Here is a 16,762-nt window from a genome sequence, read left to right as displayed (position 1 = left end):
GTCCAACAATCAAGTACATGGGAGTGAGGCTTTTAAGTTTCGTCGATTAGGTCATCACAGAAGGTCACACTTTTACTGTACATTCCTACCTCTATGATGTATCGAATAGTTATCTACAGAGGCAGGCATTTTTTTTCGCGAAGAAATCCGTTGGCCTATTAGACTGTATCAAGGTATACCCGCACCACCGGTTTCTACCTTGTGATTGGCTGCCGTCTGAGAGAGGAGTCGTTGTCTTATCTGACTGTGCCACTCAGGACGAGTTTGCTTCCGTGCTGAATTACTGTGATTGGTCTTGTCACAATCGACATGTGGCCGAAAGAAACTCTCCCAATCGCAAAGCACAGACGATGCTGCAGTGTTTTAACTTTCAGTTAGCCTTGGAATCTTTTCGCGAAATATGAATGCCCCTAGTTATCTATTAACTAGAGAGGGGAGTGTTTATGGTTTGTTTGATGGTGTGTAAAAGAAGAATATTTTGTAAGTGTTCATTTAAAAGTCTGCGTTAAGTTAATATTTCATCCATTTATACTGTAGTATACATAATTGTGAATATGCGAGGATGTATTTTTGTGGAGATATTTCGACTTAAAACAATTAATAAGCTAAATTGAAAATAATCTTAAACTTGAGAATTTGCCCTTGGTACATTTCCTTGGATTATTTTTTATGTGATCCGAGATTGGACTATAAAATTTATGATTTCCATCTCCCTTTCAATGAAGCTCTGAGTTTTTATTGGCATTTTTATCGAAATTCTTGCTGTCGATCTAGCAGTTAGAAGATTTACTAAAGTAGGACCATAACTCATCTTTATAATGTCAGTTTATACCTAGCTAAGATCAGATAATGAAGTATGATTAAAAAAATTAGGATTTACATTGTATTGCAAGATTCGTATGGCATTTGTTTTAGCCCCATTAGTATTACCGTCGATTTATTCAAGTATTTAAATTTGGTTGTATTTTGAATTTTTATTTTTAAAATTAGTCCATCATTTTTATATTGATGATAAATAGAAACTGAAGAAAGTAAATAAATAAATTTGTGTAGTGGAAATTTCTATGTTTATCACTACTACTTCTAATACTTTCTGTGACGAGTTGGAGACTTCATCTCCGACGACAAATGCATGGTTCCCGAGTAAGTCGTGTAGAGTTGTTAGATGTTTCTATTCATGCTGTCCGACGACCACGTAATTCTCAACCTTGCCTAACCTGGGGGGCACCTTGGCGTTTAAGACTGGCAGTGGCTGCACAGACACTTCCATTTATTATATACTGTGTTCTTCATTACAGCACTTTACTGACACTGTGCTGGTTTGTTGTTTCGCGCAATTCCTATTTCATTGTTTTGTTTGTAAAACTGACGCGCGTTTATTTTTTGAGTACTAGTACTACCAGTGTTTAATGTGAGCATTCATCATCGTGAAGGTGACCTTGCGAGACACTCCGGTTAACCAAAAATACACTCGGCGTCACAAAACTCGCACATCTTCGAAAATAATTTGCAATCGTATTTGTCCCCGAGCCAATACATCTAACCCAAACGGGTTTTCCAACAGTTTCAAAAGTCTGGTTCCATTTCAAGGGAGGCAAGGGGGGGGGGGGTGCTTTGATGAGCTGAAATCTCCCCCCCCCCCTTTTCCAACTCTTTTTTTTTTCGATACCAAAGTAATCAGCACGCAATTAAGTTTTTTTTTAAAGGGAGGGGATTAACAATCTTTCATGAGCTTTGCAGCCACCACTGAGATAATAAAATAATATAATTGGAAACAGAATTTTAGTTTGTATTATGCTGATGGTTTCAGTTTAGTTTTTCCATCTGCCTGGCAAACTAAACAATACAATCTAATTCAGCAAAAACATGTACAGACACACACAGTTGGACAACACTCGACTTTGCTTCTCTGACACAGCAATAATTGTAGACGAGGCTGCTTCGCTTGCCATGAGTTGTCCTTTGTTTTCTTTGGACAGATGAGCGAGGTGGCTCAGTGTAAGGTAAGTGGCATTAATTGACGAGAATCGTAAGATGCTGTGATCCCGAGTCAGACACTCTAATAATGCGGTCCTTTATAGACATGAAAAATTTAATTTTTTATACAGAATACATCGGCAGCGAGGAGATTCGAACCAGGAGAGGTTGGACTTCTGGCATGGAAAAGTGACATCTTTAACCAACGGTCATCGATACAATTACCAGACTAAGAATTAAATAAGCTAGGCCTATATATAAAAATAACTCATATTCGGGCTTGAATTATTTTAATGGAGTATAAATAGCAGTTGCTGTTGGAGGCCACAATTTTTAGTTAAAATTTTTGCCACTAGGAGTGCTAGTGTCGTGTTTTGCATACATTATCTACTCGAGTGCACTATAATCATATTTGTTTTCAGTGCTTGTTACTAGGAGCACTACTATCGCGGATTGTACACATCTGCAAGTGTGTGCTAATGCCATACTGGTTTATTTTTTACCCACTTGAGTTCAGTAGTGTCAATCACCATATCGTCTGCAAGAGAGATGGAAAAGGTAACACATGAATAAGATATCGTTCTAAAAATAAGACAATGTAATTTTCTAAGATGTGCAGAAAATGGCTTGGACAATGCACTAATACAAGAGCTCTATCTGGTGCGTGGTAAGATCGTTGGAATATCAGGCAAGGTACCAATAACTACCATGGGTGTGTATTATTTGAATTAAAGAATTGGAAGTTTTATATAGTATCCTCTTACTTCCAACTTTCAGATGAAACAAAACTACTCCTTGGATAGTGGAAAAAATAAAATGGATACTTTAAGAACTCAACGGATATTAATCGTTGCAGACTCTAATGCCAAGTCGGAATTACGTCAATTTCCTATTTCAGGTGAAAAATTAGATCTAGTAAATGCATTCCTGCTTATGACTTTGATGTGTTGAACCAACTGAGCATCTTGGCAACCTATGTAGGCTATCTCTTCTCGAGATACAGATACACACCTGGATATAACACTATCTGATATGAGATTAGCACTGAAAATATCGCAATGAAATGAGTCTATGGATAGCTGTAGCGATCAAAGACTTATCACATTTTCAACTGACCTTGGACTTGTCAAGTTAAAAATTGTTATGAAAAGATGCTCCCACAAAGGAACAAATTGGGATATGTTTGACAAAGAAATTATGCCAGGAGCAGAGACCATCCTAAGATATTTTCATGATGCTGAAATTTATGCCAGGAAAATAAAACAATTGATAATTGATATATTTGACAAGTTCACCATGAAGTTAATGGAGTTATAACAAGTCCGTAAGAGGCACATAAAATTTCGAGAAAGATTAAAAAGAGAAAAAAAATCCTGAAGCAAGAGCTATACTATTGGACCTACATCGACATGGCAAGAGATATTATAAGAAGATGGAAAAAATTAAGAGGAAGAAATAATTAAAAACATTATTTACACCTAAAAGAAACATTGAACCTTGGGGGTTAATATAATGGTTGTGTGCTGAGAAGGTAAAATTTCCTCTGGAATTGCCTGAATTAGTAATTGATGGGTCACAAATAAGCTCCAAAGAAGAAAACCGATGGGTCACAAATAAGCTCCAAAGAAGAAAACCTAAGAGCAGTACTGGGCGGACTATTACCTGGCGATAATTTCCATAGTGAATATCATACCCATACTCTGAAGAGAAAAGTAATGATGATATTTATTGCCTTTTACCCAGAATAACACGGATCTTACATGAGATGAACTTGTTCTGGGTATTAAGAATCTTAAATTTGAGAAAGCATCTGGAAATGAAGTAACATTATAGACGATATGACGTGAATTTCCAAGGATTCAAGGAATACTTCTGAAATGATGTAATATGGCAAAGATCAGGGAAATTTTCCGATTATTTGGACAGTTGGGCCTATAAAGATAACATTTAAAGGGAACTGAAAATATCTATCAAGAATTAAATCCTACAGACCCCTTACGATGCTACCCATCCTTGGGAGAATTTACGAGAGACTTCTTAACAAGAGAATGTGTGAATTCATTGATGCTGTTGAAGGAATGCATTACAGATAATGCAGATTTTGACATTGGAAAAGCACTGAGAAAGCCGGACTGGACATGACTTCCACAATTATCACGATTGACTGTGAGTTGTGTGTTGGGAGTGGCATTGGATATACCTGGGGCCTTTGATAATGCAGAGTGGCCCCAGATTCTTGGAAGGCTCGAGCATCAGGAATTCCCACGAAATATACATAGCAATCTTGAGTTTCTTGCAAACAGGAAATATAGGTGTGAGCGTGTACAAGTCAGTTATGATAAGATACTGACAAAAGTATGCCTTTGTACTTTGCCTTTTATACACTTGAAAATTTTATTTTATTAACTGCTGCGATATGACAAACCAGATTGCTGTGTAATATATGGCTGTGCGGACGATGGTTTGTTTCTGGTAATATGATTTGGAACAAAAAAAAATTGGTTGTCTGTAAAGTCGGTTTACGCACGATAGTTTAACGTGACAACGTCATAACAAAACATTGATGAAATGATTGCATACATTTATGAATAAAATTGAATCATTTTTATTTTAATAATAAAAGAATAAATACTTAAAATTATACTAGTAATCAGATTTTTAAAATGCAAGAATAAATAACCTTTATTGCCGAAATTCTTGTAGTAATAAGCAATGAAAACCACATTAACTTTTCACTTCACTTTATAAACAGTCGACGAAACAGTTCACGTCTAGATGACTTGTAATTAATTTTAAAAACTGGTGTTTAGCTATAAAGTTTAAATATAATTATGAACAAGTTTTCATATAAATAAACTGTAATCAAATATCTATCATAAATTATATGAATCACCATAATGCTAGTTAACCTATTATTACTGCACTCGCCATGCCTGGTTCCCGCGATAGCGGATAGATATCGCGTTTCATTCGGTTCGCATCCGTCAACATAGATAGAAGCACGGTAGGGGAATAATATTATTTCGTTTTTATAACACAATTTAATAACAAATACGCATCCCAAATACACCAAACTTATTTATAATGTGTTATAATATTTTTTAAAACATTGTGCGAAAGATCCCGGGTGTAATTTGAATTATTATGTGTAACTGTAAAACACCATTGTTCGTAAAAAAACGTATTTGAATATTCAACATTACTTTTAAATAACCGTGCCAATTGTGCTGAAAATCGGTGGACGATCGTTAAATTACATAATATTAATAATTCAAACGACGAAAATATGATTAAAAAGTCAAATCGATGGTTGTTCCAATCGAGTGGAAGAGAGATGCCACGCATGCGTTCAATGAGCATAACAGGACACATCCGTAGTGGGACATCCGTAGTGGGACAATGTGCGTTACGAGACACTTTTTCGTGCGTGCAGCCGGCGTTCATCGATTTATTAGGCGTTGTCACGTCAAAAAAAAAACAGACTGTGCTTTATCAAGAGTGCGAGAATGGACTAACACAAAGCTCACAATAGCAACCCCGCACCCCACCTGGCACCGGACACCAGACCTCGAACCCTGCGAGGATCTCCTAGCGAGCTGCTGCAGACCATACCAGTTCCAGACCAGAAAGACTGGTCAACAGCGATCTTCAGAAACACTCCAGGAATTCTATATGTGAATCCTAGCATTATTTTTACTACTACAATGAAATTAGCACAGTTAATACTGTGAATCAGCTGGCTAAACTGACTGATTATAATGAAATATAAGGATATCATAAATAAACTACATTAAATCAAACCCAATTTCCCTTGTATCCTTGAAAATTTTATATTACTAGATTTTGAAACTAACCTAGCAATAAAAAATGCAATCAATCTATTTATTTTCAAAGTTGTTCTGCATTTGTTTTAAAATATTAAACCAATTGTTAAATTTTTGAGAAAAAAATTAGAATATAAAAATAAAAAAAAATAATTCACCAGGTAAGTACATAACATAATTTCTTAACATAAACAGCTGCAATTTTCATCTTTTTTTTTCCTTCAGAATATTATTAAATAGACAACATATTTATCCTTCCCCGATATGCTTGCTTCGGTCGGCAACTGCGTTGGTTGGTTTTCTGTTAACATTCTAGGTATCGTGTGTCTGGAGTTACGAATTCTTTCTTGTCTTCTGCTATACAAACTTTTATTCCCATTACTATACCCATAGGTAGAGACCTGCAAAATTCGCGGATTCAATCGGTGATAGGCTAGAATTCAAACACATATACCTATTAGATAAATTTTCTATTGGCTTACTGTTCATCGGGACGAATCTCAACCAGTTATAAACCCTCAACCAAAGAAGGATCGAATCACAGACAAACCATCTGAGACGACTTACAAGTCGGCAGCCAATGAACTTGCGTTATTTGCCCGAGTGTACAGGGGTATGTGCAGTCTATCCTGAAGGCCATCGAACCCGCGAATTTTGCAGGTCTCTACCCATAGGTGTACCAGAAGTTACATAAGGAAATGGGCACCGTGTGGGGTGGGCTTAGGAGCGGAGCTGTGGCCTCGCAGTTGATTCACTGGCGTGTCGCAGTAATGGAACAGATGCGGACACGGCACTCGCGTGGTTCATGTGACCCACGACGCCAGGTGCTGACAGCGCAGTCGCGTGGGGCGGATCTGTCCGACCACAGCTGGCGACGAAACACTTTGTCAACAGAACGAGCGCAACGTAACATTAATGTGTTTCAGGTTTTGGTTTTCTAATGATGGTTAGACTGGTGCATTCGTAATACTAGAGTATTTAAGGTTTTTTTTTTTTTTTACTTAATTTATTTGCGAAATCTTTGAAATGTGTTTTTTTTTCCCCGAAAGAATGTAAATTTTGAATTTAAACTATTTATCTTTCTAATGTTTAGTGCGTAAGCAATTTCATACGCAATAGCTTATTATTATTTGTCGTGCGAGTAAAAACCGCAATAACGCGATATTTTTTTTTGCCGCATCGCGTCCTACGAACCGCGTCCGTTACCGTTACCGTTAGTAAATTCTTCCCTCTGAAGACATTCCAGGACAAAGAAACTTCCACACCCAGTCGTTTACAGACACAGTAATCTATATTGTGGTAATATGATTTCCAAATCCACAACACTTCGGTGTGAGAAATCCTGGGTTAGGATGTAGGTTTTTATAGAGATATTTTGACTGGTTTCAATACAGTCCCATATGTAAAAAGGTATACAGACCTAATTTTATGTTTAAAATCAGCAGAATAAAATATTTGTTTTCAGATATACGTAATTAAACAGTTTATTTTTTTCTTTTAATGAATGTCTAGTGATTGATGCTGCATGGGCCGATTGAATTACTAACCTCCCTCCCGATTATCCTGAATATATGACAACCAGGTGTTTATAAATACAATAAAAAACACGAATTAGCCGCCCAATTATCCTGAATACATGACAACCAGGTGTTTATAAATGCAATAAAAAACGCGAATTAGCCGGCCAATTTGACGCATGTCTGTCGACCTGTGAGCCGCTGGCTAACACACGTGCAACAACTGCGATGCAGGATCTGTGCCAGGCCGGATGCAAACGAATGCGACTCCTCTCTGCAACCAGTTCGCCTCGCCGTCTCTCTCTCTCGCTCTCGCGGCGTGGTTTATTTCTGTTCGCCGCCGCGGGGGAAAAAGATCACTCGCGCACGAGCCGCGTCCCGCATGCCGCTGTCATCGCCGGCTCGGCCGACGCATCGTCGGCGGTGCACCTGAGAGGAGGTGGGGTGACTGGCTTAAGAGCTGTGTCGGCGAGGCGGGGTGCTTCCAGCGCGGTGTCTCCTCTAAGAGCGCAGTCTTCTCGTCTCGCAAACGGCGACCACGGGATTTCAACGGTACCACAACATTATGTGACGTATTAAGAATCTGTACCGTTATGTTTCATGCCTAACAACTGTTCTGAGAATAATCGTTTTAGTAATTTTCAATTTTCTAAAACCACTGTTTATTAACGAAATACGGAAACGGAACTACTCATCCGACCTCAGCGTAATGATCAATAAACACTTTTAGTAAACATACGAGCAGTTAATAAGTCACGTGTATTTTTTTTTCCTTCTGACGCTAAGGGCGACACTTGCTCGCGCATCACATGCCTCTTCGCCTCTACGCGCCGGGCACCGAACTGGCGTGCAGTCTTCACGTCGGTAACGCGCCACTGAGAAACTTAAGCCGCGACCCTTTAGTTCTGTTACATTTAAAATACCACGTTTAGAATTTTTCATACCTAAAAAAACGATCGTGTTAGTATCTACCATTGACCAAAACATGCATGTTTAAAAAAAAAAAAACATGAAACGGGATTTGTATAGGCAGTTCTTCAGCAGAGCTGCAATGGTTTTACGTGCTGGGTTTACATGAATGTACTCCCGTGAGGGCCGAATCCTACCAACACTAACCGTAGGAGAATGGATATGTCATTTAATCGCGACTTGGAAGTGTTTGAGGAGGAGGCTACCAGGTTTGCTGAGGCTACCATCCCAGCATCACTGCCCACCTCTCCTTAACCTAATTATGCTAACCTGTGGTTGACTTACAGGAATCCCCGTCCTAAGAGTACCACGAGACGCTTAACCAAGTCTACCACACCTCTGGGACCACTCAGACAACCCAGAAGGCCCGTGATCTGGCCGAAGTGCATCCAGCCTCTACCAACTGTCCAGGCTGGCACCGGGGCTGTATCGCCCTTCAGCCGGGTGGGGACCCTTCCGGGCGCGCTCTACTTGTATAAGCAAATGCAATGGCATACTTGCCAACTTTTGAAATTCCCAATCCAGTAGAAATTTTAAATGATTAATTATAGCGTAAACCAAACACGGCAATTTGGTTACTCCACGATTAAACATAATAAATAACCAAATAGGTACTGTATATTTTATACTATCTAACAAAAAAGTACATACAGCTATTAAATTACCTAAAAATCTGCATTGTAATATTGTGAATTTCATATTTCACACACATCTGATTTAGAAGTTTACACAATATTGCACCCATCATCAGCTGCACTCAATTCATGTTCTTATCTAGGTATGTAATTAAATATAGGCCTACAAACTTATTTACAACACTTTCGAACTAGTTTTTTTTCCTTAAGGAAAATGCTTCAGTGATGCTGCAGTTGCTTTCTTAGCTTTTTGAAGAAATTTCTCAGAAAACTTCTGATCATAGCAAAAACCCATTTGTCTGGATTTAATTACAGAAATGCTTTCAAGAGAGTTATTTGACAACTGGGATCTGAACTGGGTCCTGTTTTTCTTGACCAAACTAAACACCCTCTCGCACTCTGCATTACTATGAGGGATTGCGAGTATGGAAAACATTACTCTAGATAGTCTATCAAATTTCGGTTCCCCAGTTATGCTTTTCATATTTGAGACACTGACCCATTTTCCCACAATATTGGCACTCTGTGTTAAACAAGAAAGATCTTCCAGCTGAAGGTAAATTAACTGTTTGTGAAGTTCATCCATGGCCATGCTCCTTGTTTCATGTCTTTAAGTGGTAACCTTACAGGAAACAATTTCAGGAAGTACTCAACATCAGAGAAACATTCAATGCCCTCGATGTTGGTAGCACTTGCTTTCATCAAAACTTCGTTCTTCAGAGGAAACTTGTTAACAATATAGTCACATGCAGTGATGAAATACTTTTTCCCAGATTCATAAAACACTTTTTTGTCAGATGCTTTTAATTCACTTACAGTTTGTGAAGTCTGAAAGCCAATAACCATATCAGAGTCTTGCCTCTGATTTTCAACAGCATGATAGCTAACTTCAATTTCAACAAGTCACAGAGCATGTGTCGCAAAATGTGAATTTGTGGTTCTGATGCCTGGAGCATTATGTTTACTTTTTTCAAATGTGGGTATCACATGCAACAAACACAAGCAAAAAGCTCTATTCAGTGGCATTGAGAGAAATAAAAAACAGCTTTTCTTCACGACTTAAATTTGGCCTTTTACTTTTCAAAATAAGGTCAGAATCACTTACTGACAAGACTGCACCAGCCATTTTCTTGTAAGAGACCTTAGGATCACCATCTGCTTTTCTTTTACTTGACTGTTTTCTTTCAAAATTAAAATATTCTTTTGTTCCAGACGGCTTGGTTGTCATGCTTGAAGGTGAGGAAGAACACGATGGTGAAAGAACATCTGACTTACCTACTGATGTGAAGTTCTCTTTGGGCAAGAGTAAAGAACCTGATGGTTTCTGAATCATGCCTACCCTCTCTCCAGATTTGTTACTCTCTTTCGGAATCCTGTAAGATGTCAGTGACGAACACTGTGGTTTCTGATGCCTGACTTCTTTCTTGAAGAAACTCAACAAAGGTTCCCACTTATCTACAAATCTAGTCAGACTTCTACTCAATGACAACCACCTGGTACAAACATGTTTCAAACTCTTCTTAGCATCTTTATTGTGTAGATTTTGAAATTCTGTCAGACTTTCTTTTCGTTTGCTGCTTTTCTCAAGATAATAATAAATGTCTATTAAAATTTCGTCAATTTTTACTGGCAAGCAACTTGACCCCTTTTCTGCAGCCAAATTAATCAAATGGCACAAACATCCCATACAATAAGACCCTCCTGAGCATTTTTTGAAACAGCTGCCGCACCATTTTTATGTCCTAGCATAACTGTAGCATTGTCTGCAGAAAATGATATGTTTTTTATGGGCACTTTAAGACGTTCCAATTCTGCCAACATCAAACTGCCGATATTACGACCTGTTGCATCGCCTTGTAAATTAGGCAACGGAAGAATGCACGAGACCTTTTTTTTGCACATTTTCGTCAAAAAACGTAACCACCACTGGATACAGTTTGGAATCGGAATCATTACTCCCATCGGTTGACAAACAAAAAGGGCCATTTTGCAAATGCGTCACAATATCCTCTGTAGCATTTCTTTAACAATAGCAGATGTATTTGTCCTGCCACAGCTATATTTCTTCGCGACGTCGGATGAAGGAAACATTTTCCTAAATAAAGGCCCGGCGTGGTCGGCCACACTAAGTGGCAGGTTATGTTCCACAATGAAATGCGTGAACAAACACTCACTTCTAATGACGGCATTGTCCACGCTTTCAGTTTTCACAAAATAATTACCTTATGAATTTTCGTATTTTCTTCGCCACTTTTCATGTTATTGTTGTGTTTGGTGGTTTTGCCATGATTTCTGTCGTTTTTTCCGCCATGTGCAATGTTTACATCGCAACGACAAACCTTACAGAAGGCATACATATTACCTTTATCAGACTTGATAATATACGGAAACTCTTGCATATACACGTCTCTGAATGCCTGCGAGTACTGCTTGGTTTTTCCGCTCATATTGTAAACAATACAATCGTACTGATGCCACAAACGCAATTACAATACACGCATCTCAAAATAATTATTTACGTAGCACTACACATTTCGTTTAATGCAGCTAAATAAAAAAAAATAATTATATAACCGTATTCAAACCACAACACTTTCTTCCGCGCTAAAATACTCAAAAACTGCTAAAAAAAATACATGCCCAAAAGCCAGAGCCCAAAAGATAAACACAACAGATGATTGGCTTGTAGCAACCAATGAAGAAACAATTGACACGGATGTATTTTATTTGACCTTGATATGCCGTCGCTGATACGATACCAAAATCTTACAAACGTATTTTAATAACGTAAAAATGTCGGAAAGCCAGTAAAATAACTGATATGGCCGTACAATCGTACAATAACATGATTTTCCGTACATTTTACGGGTAAATCGTACAAGTTGGCAAGTATGCAATGGCTTTTAAATGTCATCCGTAATCAAGACACCTTTAATAAATGTCGAGTGTCGTGTGAATGACGCGGAGCACTCCGAGTCTTGGGTACCAACTAGGGTTACCAGACGTCCTCTTTCACCCGAACATGTACTCTTGTGGTGACCCCGCTAACAGTCCGGGCGGGTTTCCTAACAAACGAGCAACTGCCCTCGTTATCCAAACAAGTAAAAAAAAATAAAACGTGCAACGAATCAGAAACAGATTTTATGAGGGCAAACTACTGTAATATATGTGAACCAGGTGCATTTAAGTTTCTGTTTTTAAGAATTTGACTACAATTTTGTTCGTATGTTACATTGTTACATGATTTGTTATGAGAGTTTATCTTTTCGCATTTATAAAATATATATATTATACTGAGATTAAATTTTTTTACACAACTATACACTATCAAATAATTCTGGGTAGGCCGTATTTTGTACTACACCCGCCAGGGGCTTGTTTAATGATTTTTCATCGCGTTGTACGGGAATGTTAAGTATGAAATAAATAACATATTTATAAAAATTGATGTTGCTTTATTTTTTGACGTGAATTAGACGAATATCAGAATCATTAGAGAGCCTATCCACGTTCATTATATAATATTTTTCTGCATTACCCGTCGCTTCTCGCGAGGTAGACGGCTGAGGCTCGCTCGAACACACATTTCGTGCCTCGTTCGGGGGCTCGTTTTGCCCCATTGGCTCATTTATATCGGCTACTGTTTGTCTCATTCGATACCTATGACACTTCTCTGCATTTTTAATTGCTTCTTCTTGGGTGATTACGTTAATTTTCTTTCTTTTCTCCAACATAACATGTATTCGCTTAGGCATTTTGCGATTGATGGCTCCAAAACCAAAGTCAATAACTTTATAGTTATTCTACTCAACTAGCACTACTCACGAGCAACTTAAAGTTCAAATCACGCAAATCATTCAATTACTCTCGGAGTCACAGCTCTCACTGACTTCAGTTCGACCATTGAATATGATTCGACGCTCCCCACCAACGCTCATTACATCATCACTGCAAATGTTAACCGGGTGAGTCATACGTAACGACCACGAGCAAAGTCTGTTTTACATTTACTTCAACTTTCATAGTTTACGAGTTTTAAGCAGTAGTGACATCCAACCCGAGATTAGACCCTGTGGGAAATTCATGTTAATTTTTTTTATTATTATTCTGTCAACTGCTACTCACCTAATACCAACTCGATGGTCATGACTTGAGTCGTGTCGATAGTTTGGGCTCAAACTAGCAAACACGCTCAAATTCACAGCTCGATTTGATAAAGCGTTTTAAGTCGAAGACTGGCCTCCTTTTGTCAATGCCTTGTTTTCGACTAGTCATCGAAGTTTCAATTAGCAGCTTCCACCGGGTCTGGTTTTCAAGTTCGACTGGCAGTGGCCCATTGTGTAGGTTGTCCTTTCAGTACACTTTCGTGACGTTCGTAACCATAAACATTTCCTGGTCCGTGGAAAAAAACGCTAACACGACACGACAGCAGCTTCACAGATAGACCACGTACCAACTCGCTACAATTGTGCAACAAAATTAAACAAGTTGGCAGCCAAGATGGCTGACAAGACGACGATCGGTTATAGTTTTTGCCGATCTGGTGATTGAAAAAAGCGAGTTCTAGCAGATATTAAAATAAGCGAAATGACTATCGACACTATCATGCACTAGCAGACGAAAAGAGAATCCAAAATGGCGGCTAGTATATCTCTAACTCTAACTGAAATTTTAATACGAAAATTCCCTTGAATTTTTTGTTGTGTCACCACTAATAATTTCAACATATATTCACTAATGTAATATAATGGATGTAAGCAGCTGCATAAGTGATGATAATTACGGACACTGGCGCGTCAATTTACAGCCGTTATATTACATTCAGTGAATACTGGTTGAAAATATTTGTGGCAGAAAAACAAAATTGATTTATTGCGAATAACAGAAATTTTATTTAGGGTGAAACACTAAATATCTGGATAATGTTTAACTGAACAACGTTCTATGACCACTGTAAAACTTATCACTGTGGTAAATGACTTAACAGAACATCTTAATTTTCCATACAATTTTGTAAAGTGGGAGAATGATGTGGATTTAATTATATTACGAAAGTAATTAATTTTTCTATGTTTGTAGAACTTTGTTCAGTTAAAAAATTTACAAACGCTTAATATTCCTGCTTACAAACTTTCTCTGCTATTTTCAATAAACTAGTTGTTCGAAAACATTTTTCACCTTTAGCATATACATATATTGAACTTATTACTTCATTATGAACTTGCAGCCAAAGTTTGTCAGTTGAATTAAGACTCATAAAAGTAGTACCAATGGTACCCGATTAGCATCTGTCATTTGTAAAGCATTGCTTGATGAATGTTTAAGGGCACTGAAAACCACGTGAAATTGTTTACGAACACCGACGACAGGACAACATTGGCAGAAGGATACGTAGACCATTGGTTATATTTTAGATAACTGTACAATCTGAGACATGTTACACGAAACAGACTATACCTGCGCGAAGCACCACGCTTCGGTGCGCTAGAAAATGAGCTCATAGAACATTGTCACCGCTCTCATATTTAATATTATGAGATACGCGACAATGTGTTTGTAACTTAACGGAAAAGTTAAATACAGTTTTGTATATGTTTCATGTATATTTTTATCTCACTTTCATCATATTTTTTATTACAACACTTATTTTTCGCTTCCGAAATGTAATACACATAATTCGTAAAGTTTAAACATGCGTCCACGACTGTGTTCTTCACGCCAACACACGATGACTTTCAACCTCCTGAAATCACAACGAAGTAATTTACACTTATTTAATAAGTGGGTAGTATCCAGAAATAATGTAAATATACATTGTAAATGGTCCAATTTGCAAATACACGATGTGGCGGGATCGGGGCCCGCCTACTGTTAAGCAACAAGTCTCCCCATCCTAAAGCCTAACGGGGTACTGTGCTAAATGATATTGCTTTTAATACTTGGTGTTTTTGCACATGATTTTAAATAAATTTGTAAAACAAACACATTTAATTGTTAAAGTTTTTTCTACTAAACATGTCCTTACTTAAAATTGTTGACGTGACAACGTCTAATAAATCGATGAACGCCGGCTGCACGCACGAAAAAGTGTCCCGTAACGCACATTGTCCCATTACGCTCATTGTACGCTTGCGCCGCATATCTCTCTTCCACTCGATTGGAACAACCATCGATTTGACTTTTTCGAGGCACATTAAACTTGAAACACTTCCATTCGTTTCCTACTTTTCCTATCATCGTCCTATCCTTAACAGAATAACACAGATTGAAGAAGTTAAATAGCAAACATGTATAAAAGTTATAGTTAAAATAATCTCTTCGTTAAAGTAATAAACATATTTGAATTAATGAGTGCAAATAAAAGTAAATTTATCAATTAAATTATAGATTTCATTTCACTCCTTTTTTGTATCCATACAAAATAGTGATAATTCAATAAAAATGATTCACTTTTATTCATAAACGTATGCAATCATTTCATCAATAATTTGTTATGACGTTGTCACGTTAAACTATCGTCCGTAAACCGACTTTACAGACAACCAATTTTTTTATGATCTTAATGGAAAATTGGTACGTTCGTACTAGCGTGCACTGAAATCATGCTATAAAACAGTCTCTGAACTAAAGTAAACAAAAATATTATCCTTTTTAAATAGTGTAATTGGGGGCGCAGAAGACTACTGGAAGGATACCATAATGGCAGTATTCCGCCTGGCCTCTTCGAAAAAGGTGGAAAACTACCTTAACGGAAAACTGCCATCATTTCAAAGGACGAGACGGAATTCTGCCATACTTTCTTATATACTCCATGGAAAGAGTACAGTGGCATTGCTCTCGAAGTAGTGTATAGAATACTCGGTAGGTAGCGCTATCAATCCTCTAGCTGTTCCTACGGTTAAGGCTAAGGTCCTTAGTTTTGCAGCCTCCAAGAAATTTATTTCTGCCATAAATATCGTAGTAGATAAAAAAATATATAAACGGCAGAATTGTAAACAAAACTTCAAATTTTGTAAATATGATGATTAAAATTTTCTCAAAAAATGCTTTCTTATTTAATTTTAGTTTTGAAATTTTCAAAACTAAATATTTGGTATATATTTAAACGGTACATGGCTGTTACTTTGCACACAACTTAAAGAAGGTACAATGAACAATTCTGCCGATTAATTTTTTTAATACAACGTACAAAATTTAAATAATCTGAGTATAAAATATTGTGATTTAACTGTCACTTGCCGCTGATGAAAGGAACGAGTTCAACAGTTTGCCGCTAGAGCTCCGATTAGTCCCGAGTTTACTCACTAGATGCCTCGAATATCGCAGGAGTTCAGGCGGGAATATTATCGCTTCGAAACGGTCAAAACACAACACTTGTATCAGCAATAGTAATCAATGAATTGAAAACCGTCTCACGTTGTCGACAATTTCTATAGATATATTTGTCAGCTTTTCAGTGATGTAAATTATAATTAATATGCTTCACTTGTCGTGAAAAATTTATTCATAGAATATTTTTGATTTAAAATCATCTAACTACAATTACTGAATTGTTTAAGTAGATAGAGCAGGGCCGGCGCGTTAATATAGGCGAACTAGGCAACCGCCTAGGGCGCCAAGTAGCTGGGGGCGGTGCAGCACGACACATAACAGCTCATATAATATGTTTAACGATTATTGAAACTAGATGAAAATTGATTTTTGTAACAGTTTGGAATGTTTATATTGATATAAGTAATTATTTAAAGTCCACGGTGACTTGTTTATGATTTGTAATAAGTAAAAAAGTAAAAAAAAAAAAAACACAAGCCTACTTACATTTGATTGTTGACAAAAACTT

General features: G+C 37.4%; 1 protein-coding gene across 2 annotated transcripts in view; it reads right to left on the bottom strand.

Annotated features, from left to right (window-relative positions):
- Positions 1–16,762, bottom strand: part of LOC134542987 (lysophospholipid acyltransferase 6) — a 172,467-nt gene that overhangs the window by 63,505 nt on the left and 92,200 nt on the right. Inside the window, exon 1 of one of the 2 annotated variants that reach the window (XM_063387639.1) lies at positions 13,048–13,195. The exons of the other annotated variant lie outside the window; for it this stretch is intronic. The gene's annotated coding sequence lies outside the window, so the exon portion shown is untranslated. Of the gene's footprint in view, positions 1–13,047; positions 13,196–16,762 lie in introns of those variants that run through there. 2 annotated transcript variants of the gene reach the window in all.

The sequence above is a fragment of the Bacillus rossius genome (assembly GCF_032445375.1).
Source record: "Bacillus rossius redtenbacheri isolate Brsri chromosome 9 unlocalized genomic scaffold, Brsri_v3 Brsri_v3_scf9_2, whole genome shotgun sequence".
NCBI lineage: Eukaryota > Metazoa > Arthropoda > Insecta > Phasmatodea > Bacillidae > Bacillus > Bacillus rossius.
This window is presented reverse-complemented; position numbering and strand designations above follow the sequence as displayed.